This window comes from Coenobita brevimanus, chromosome 16 (assembly GCF_032717465.1).
Source record: "Coenobita brevimanus isolate Jiangsu-jjx chromosome 16, ASM3271746v2, whole genome shotgun sequence".
Classification (NCBI taxonomy): Eukaryota; Metazoa; Arthropoda; class Malacostraca; order Decapoda; family Coenobitidae; genus Coenobita; species Coenobita brevimanus.
In genome coordinates this window covers 19,488,069-19,495,625 of record NC_136969.1, presented here as the reverse complement: position 1 = coordinate 19,495,625, position 7,557 = coordinate 19,488,069, and the positions used below count along the sequence as shown (strand labels likewise).

General features: G+C 40.8%; 1 non-coding gene across 1 annotated transcript; it reads right to left on the bottom strand.

Annotated features, from left to right (window-relative positions):
• Nucleotides 1–2,520: 2,520 nt before the first annotated feature.
• LOC145391071 (5S ribosomal RNA) lies at nt 2,521–2,639 on the bottom strand. Its single transcript, XR_013895766.1, has one exon. It is a non-coding gene; the product is annotated as a 5S ribosomal RNA (ribosomal RNA).
• Nucleotides 2,640–7,557: the final 4,918 nt, after the last annotated feature.

The window sequence follows — 7,557 nt, the reverse complement described above, 5'->3', positions numbered from 1 at the left end:
AGGAAAGGACGCCACAGCGACTGTTGCATCACATGATGAGGGAGTGGGAGGTACTCAGGAGAAAGCCTCACATCATTCACGATCACGTGGCGTCACTACCTGACCGCCTTCACGATGTGATTGCCAGTAATGGTCTCTGGACAAAATATTGAGTGTAATTAAAGTGCCAGATGACAAATATATGTTAGGCAAAAACAAACCCTCATAGTTGATTACAATGCCGTCCCTGTATTAATTTTCACCACATCAGAAAACATGTCCTACAATGTTTCATGATTGCGATGAATTTTCTTAGAAAAGATGAAAGGAGATAAAACCGTTGTGAGATGTGTGATGGAATCAGCGCCATGCCCATCTCGCTGCTATGTCGCACATGGTACGCATCCTGGAAATCAATAGTGAATGCATGTAAGCAATACACAATTAAACTAAGCAACTTATCAAAACAATCATATGATATTAAAGCCCTTCATCGAACACTCTGTGGCAACATTGATGGGCAAACCAGCGGACAGCCAGTGCCTGTAGTTGAGTGATATCACCAGACATTTCCCGGTGGTTTGGTACGGGTGTAGCGTTAAAATCTGACTCCCTCGCTGATCGTGACTCCTTGCGTTCATTTCACATGCGCCATCGGCTGCCAGACGGACGACTCATTCGCAGCAGAAGCCCTGGAGAGAGAACAAGCGGGATGATTGGCTATTTCGTACGTCAGTGGACTCGGGAATTTTGCCAACTAAATCCGTGCTGATTTCACAGTTCAGTCCCATAATTTCTACCACTTACTCTTACTTGCCCTTATAAGGTTTCTGTCTCCTGTGAACAGTGTACAATGAGCCTAATTCGGTGGGCCAAAAATAGTTAAGGACGAATCCACAGTAAACAAAAGTAGTTGCTTGTTGAGGGAGGCAGATTACCCACTGATATTTTGATTTTGATTGTAGTTATGACCTTATTAAAGCTTTTACAAGAGATTTACATGGCTTACATGTAGTTTCTTCGAGATTATGTGTAAATGTAATCAGTGGTTTCGAGATGGTTAAGCCATTAACAACGATAACGAAGTTGCATACTGTTGATCAGGTGACGCATAGGTATAAATGTCAATATAGATAAGATAACAAACAGGTTACATATAGTATTTAAATGGAATTCCAAGAGATTTTGTTTAGAAACCATTTGACTAAACGTGCAGAAACCACGAGATGTTGCACTGTTAATAAAGCATAATAACCAGTGAGTTTTCTTGTCATTGGCTGCTATCCACCATACTCACACACCCCATTTCATGTATTTCCATTCCATCCCTCCAGCTCGTTCTTGGTCTCCCCCTCTTACTCTCCAAGTCAGACTCTCAACTAACTTTTTATCTTGGCCAAACCATCTCATTATTTGTACAGTCATTTTCATTTACGTATTTTTCGCTGCAGGTAAAAATAGCAACAGTTATACGTTTGGAAGGCCTCAATATATAAGCTGAATTGAACAGGTAAGAACAATTCTGATTTACCAGAAGTGGGTTAGTTAAATAGATGTGGAGTTAAGGCTGAAAGAAAATCATGGTTAAACACTAATACTAGTTATAATTTTTGTGATGGTTGCATTTTATAACTGAACTGTAAGCCACCTAAAACAGTACTCTACTGGTAGCACTGCTGAACTTCAGCCTTTCAGCATAGACTATCCACTTCTGGCCAACATTTTCACTAAAAAAAGTATTGGAGATTTGATATCGTAAGGCACGCCACTGCTTACTTTTAGATTAAATGAAGGTCCAAAGAGTCTAATAAATGAAGGCAGGAGCTGAAGGAGACAGGGAAGAACACACAAGAGCAAAAAAATAAGTGGAAGGAAACAGACAAGAGTTTGGAAGCAAATGGAAGTGTTGTTTGATGAATAATGTACTGTAACTATCTGCAGATGATACATTTCTTTCCTTGGCGATGGTAAACAAATAGTGCTTGGCATGAACTTTAGGAGCTGTGTCTGAGAATCAAATTTGACAGTGTAAGAGAGCATCATTATTATTTTAGAGGAATGAAACTACTGACTGTCCAGTGATTCTGATTGGCCCTTCAGAGGAATACATTGAGAAAGGAGAAAAAGTGAGCAGATGGAGAAACACTTTAATGAATTGTTGAACATAGAGAATGAAAGTAATGCGAGTATAAGTGGCTGGGGAAAGGCTGGGAGAAGGAGGGAGGTGAGAAGACAGGAAGAAATCAGTAAGATGGAAGTTGTGGAAGCAATGAAGAAAGTCAAATTGGGAAAGCCCCAGGAACTGATGGAATGTGTGGTGAAATGCTGAAGCATGGTGGAGAGATAGTAGTAGAATGGATGTGGAAGATGTGCAGATTGGCCTGGGAGGAAGGTAGAGTCCCAGAGGATTGGAAGTCTATCTATCTATCTACTGTATTGCCAGACGCCATGTATCCCAAACGGGGTGGTCAAGGGCTTAGAGTTAATTGTTTTACAGGGAGGGGCACTAATCCTCCACCAACCCCACTTGACTCGTAGGGATGCCAACAGCATCTGGTGTTCCCAGGCGGTCACCCATCCAAGTACTAACCAGACCCAAAGTTGCTTAACTTCGCTGATCGGACGGGAAGCGGTGTACTCAACGTGGCATGGCCGTTGGCACGTATAATTCCCTTGTACAAAGGGAAAGGGGAAAAAGAAGTGTTTGGTAATCATAGGGGCATTTGTCTTCTTAGTGTAATAGGGGAAGTATAGTGTAACATACTTATTGACAGAGTTAGTGAAATAACAGAGGAATTAGTTGAAGTACAGGGAGGCTTTAGGAAGAGAAGAGGCTGTGTAGGTCAGATATTCATTCTTAGATCTTTAGTGGAAAAGTTTCTAGAGAAGGGAAAGAAGTAGTATGCGGCCTTCATGGATTTGGAAAAAGCATATGACAGGATGGATAGACAAGGATTGTGGAGAGTATTAAGAATATATGGAGTAGATTGGAAGTTGTTGAATGCTGTGATGAGTATGTATGAGGGTGCTAAGGCTGCAGTGTGTGTGCATAGTGAATTGAATGAGTTTTTCTATTTGAAGGTTGGGTTGAAACAGGGATGTGTCATGTCTCCATGGTTGCTCAATCTATATATGGATGGGGTTATGAAAGAGATACAAGGTAGGGCAGTGGATGTTGGAGTGGCCCTAATGAGAGAGGGCAGTGTTTGGAAACTCCCTGTACTGTTGTTTGCAGTTGACACTGTGTTGTTAAGTGAAGACGAAGGGGAGCTGCAAGGCTTGGTTGGTGAGTTTGGGAGAGTAAGACTCTCTCTCTCTCTCTCTCTCTCTCTCTCTCTCATACAAGTTACACTTGAAAAAAACTATCATCTTGAAGGAATATATACCTCAATGATGTTTGTGGAGTTATCTGGGAAGAGAAGGGATTTTGACAAGTGTGATGAGTATGAAATTGTGCAATGCGTTTTGCACTCTGTGCAAAAAAAAAAAAAAAAAACTTGTGTGCACTGTATTTATAATTTGTGGGTTGATGAGGTCCTGCATGGTTATGATATTGTGGTGACTAATACAGTCCTACAGTGCAATTCCCAAATTCAGAAATTTTCAGGATGAAGAAGCTTATGGAAATTTTAAAATCTTGGAAAACTGTTTCTCAATCATTACCATCACTTCTATGTATGAACATCCAACTGCTTGGCATTCCCTTCTCAGATCACAGTATATATACACTATATTGTACTTTATCTCATAGTCATGGTTCTGGTGTGAAAATTTATCAGTAAACAATGAAAATGTTGTCTTCCTGGGGTGAGAAAATCACACAACAAAAAATTATGAACAAAGCCACATAATTCAGATGAGTCCAGTTTAAGCTGGCTTGGGTGTCTGCAAAGTACTAAAGCTCTTTGCCAATCCAGTGTTCATGCTGGGAAGCCAAAGCAATGAATTTCTATTATTGTTATTATTGTGTCTGTGTTTGTGGGGGGGGGGATATATATATATAATACTGTATTTACAAAAATATGTTGAGTAAACAGATTTCATCACATTTTTTTTTGGAAAACCAGCATTTCGACATTTTGGAAATTAATATTTCGGGAACTGCATAGTTGGAGGACCATTATTTTGTTTGTCAGCAACCACTTGGAGGCAGCTTGGGTGCACTATCTGGTATTGTGCTTATGGGTAGTATATCAGTACCTCTGTTCATGCATCTTCTCCAATAATCTTATTCCTTTTTGCTCAGTTCAACATTCAGGTAGTTATATACATTTTCTTAAGTCACAGATAAATAAAAATAATTGTGAATATGAAGTTTGTTTTACTATCTTCACCCTGTACTTTCCCTGTTTGGACATTTAATGGAACTGACCCCATTTTAAGACTAGTGCAATATGACAATTGTTTTTCCAGTCAAAGTTTCTTCCATTATACTGGGGCAGAGTGGCTCAGTGGTAGAGCGTCAGGCTCCGAACTGGGGGGGGGTGTCATGAGTTCGAGCCATGCCCAGTAGCTGCCTTGCCGAGAGGGGTAGCACCCTCCTGTCACCTACCAGGGCTATATGATCTGATAGGGGCTAGCCCCGGGAAACTGTTATTCCCCTTCTTCCATTATCAGATTCAGACTGAAAGGCCTGTCTGGAGGATGAGTATGACCTGTTAGTTTAAAGATTTGTACCCTACTTAAGGAGAATGGAAAGATAGCATGAGTATTTGCAAAGATGAAAATCAATTATAGTAGGAAGGGTTTAAGAAAAATGGTAATCAGGCAGAATTTGTGCCAGAAAAATACAATGAACATGGCTGAAATTGAGATAACAGGCCTAATTAAAGAAAAACACACTTACAGGGTAAATGGGATAGGCAAGAATGGAGGCACCCAGTCATAGGCTACACACTCCAGTGTAAAGCAATCTATCATAACAACCTAACCAAAGGTTAGGCTATATGAATTGGTCACTTTCCACAAGTGGTTACTAGAGCAATTTATATTAATATTTTTAATAAAAGCATAAAGATAATAAAGAGGGAAGGGTTCCAGAGGACTGGAAATCAGGTATAATTGTTCCTTTATACAAAGGAAAAGGAGAGAGAGAAGTATGTGGTAACCATAGGGGTATTTGCCTACTTAGTGTGACTGGTAAAATATATGGTAGAATACTCATTGGTAGGGTTAGGCGTAGGACAGAGGAGCTAGTTGGAGAAGAACAAGGGGGATTTAGGAAGGGAAAAGGGTGTGTAGATCAGATATTTGTTCTAAGATGTTTAGTGGAGAAGTATCTAGAGAAGGGAAGGAAAGTGTATGCTGCCTTCATGGACTTGGAGAAAGCTTATGACAGAATAGATAGGCAAGGTATGTGGAAGGTATTAAGAATATATGGAGTGGAGCGGAAATTGTTGAGTGCTATGAAGAGTATGTACGAGGGAGCTAGGGTTACGGTGCGAGTGGATGATGAGCTGAGTGAGTTCTTTGATCTCAATGTGGGACTGAAACAGGGTTGTGTGATGTCTCCATGGCTGTTTAATATATACATGGATGGGGTTGTAAAGGAGGTGCAGGGTAGGGCAGTAGATGTGGAGGTGGCTCTAATGAATAAGGGTGAGATTTGGAAGCTTCCAGTGTTGCTGTTTGCTGATGATACAGTACTGTTGAGTGAAGATGAATGGGAGTTGCAAGGTTTGGTGAATGAATTTGGGACAGTGTGTAGGAGGAGGAATCTGAAAGTTAATGTAAACAAAAGTAAAGTTATGGTGTTTGAGAGGAATGAAGTCACAGAGTGTGCAGTGAGGTTGGATGGTGAGGTTATGGAGAATGTGAGTGCATTCAAGTACTTGGGTAGTGTGATGAGTAAGGATGGAACTTTGGGGGATGAAGTGAGTGAAAGGGTACAGCAGGGAAGGAAGGTTGTTGGTACACTGAAAGCAGTGATGAGAAATAGAGAGGTGAGTATGGAAGTTAAGAAGTCACTGCATGATAGTATTGTGATCCCTACCCTGACGTATGGAAGCGAGGCATGGACCTTGCAAGAGGGGAACAAGTCATGAGTGAGAGCAGTGGAAATGAGTTACTTGAGAGGAGCATGTGGAGTGACGTGGAGGGACAGGTTGACGAATGAAGAAGTGAAGGAACGCTGTGGGGTGGATGTGGATGTGGTTGAGAAGATTAGGAGAAATACACTGAGGTGGTTTGAACATGTGAAGAGAATGGAGAATGAAAGACTTACTAAGAGGGTGTATGTAGGTGAGGTGGAGGGAGGGAGAGGGAGAGGCAGACCGAGGATGAGGTGGAGGGATGGAGTTGAGAGGTATATGAGGGAGGGGGGGTGAGTTGGGGGAAGGGTAGTCAAATGGTGGGTAACGAGCGACTTGGAGGTGTTTTGTCAGCGGCCACCCTTTGCGGGATTAGGGCGTCGGGCTATAGATAGATAGATAAAGATATGGGACTGGTACAACTTCCACTAGTGTTACAAAAGCAAAGAAATAATTCATTTCCATCCATTCATCCATCTATCCTCCAGTCCTACGATGCCCCATCAGGAGCGGAGCCCAGGGTTAGGCAAGTTGGTCCTGACATTAAAGACGAGAGTGACTTGCCTCATTCATCCCTGAGTGCCATCACGTGAGCAATAAACCCCAACCACCCCTTGGATATAAACCTACACAGGCTTAATCTGATTGGAGCACCTTAATTAAGCACTAAACCATTGGGTGCCTTAATTAGGTTATATTGTTACTACCCAGCATAGTAAATGGTTTCCTGGTGTACAGGAAACCATTTGGCTTGTCGCTCAGTGTTGAGTCACCCACAGGAAGAAGGAAGGGGAAAGAAAGACAGAAGAGGGTGTAATAATGTATTTAATGAAAACAGAAAGATCTAGGACTGGCACAACTTCCAATTTTGTGTACAAAATAAAAGTATTACTTCTATTGTTAAGAAAATGAACAGAGGAAGGAAAAATAAAGTAACTTAAAAATAATCCATGCACCAACTTACAGGTGTTCTCCATTCATAAAAATAAAGGAGGAAGGAAATAGATCTGGGTTCTTAACATGCATGTATTGTGGTGGAGACTGTTGGAAGTAAAGGTTTGGTTTATAAGTGTATGCTGGCGTACTCTCTGTGTTACTGAAAACACTGAAAAGGTTCAGCAAAGGCAGATGGTGTGGAACAGGTCCTGAAGGCTGGTGAATACTGATATATTTAATGAAAGTATAAAGAAATGGCACTGCTACAACATCCAGTAGTGTGTACCATGGCAAAATAAGATATAAATATATACAGTAAAATGGAAGTTTAATTATATGGCACTGATAAAACTTCCAATAGTGTTTACTACAGCAAAATAATATATAATGAAGGTCAACAGATATGGTACATCACTCATCCTTGTATACCGAGGAACCTTGCAATACCAATGGGTTCTTTAAAATGGAAATTATGTCCTGCAAATAATTTTTCTTTAGTTCATAGTGAAGGTTTTACCTACAACTGTGGAATTCTCACTTCTTATGTTAGAAATTAAGTACCACTTATATTACATCCAACAAAAGAGCATCTTCATACAGTACAAGCTTTCAC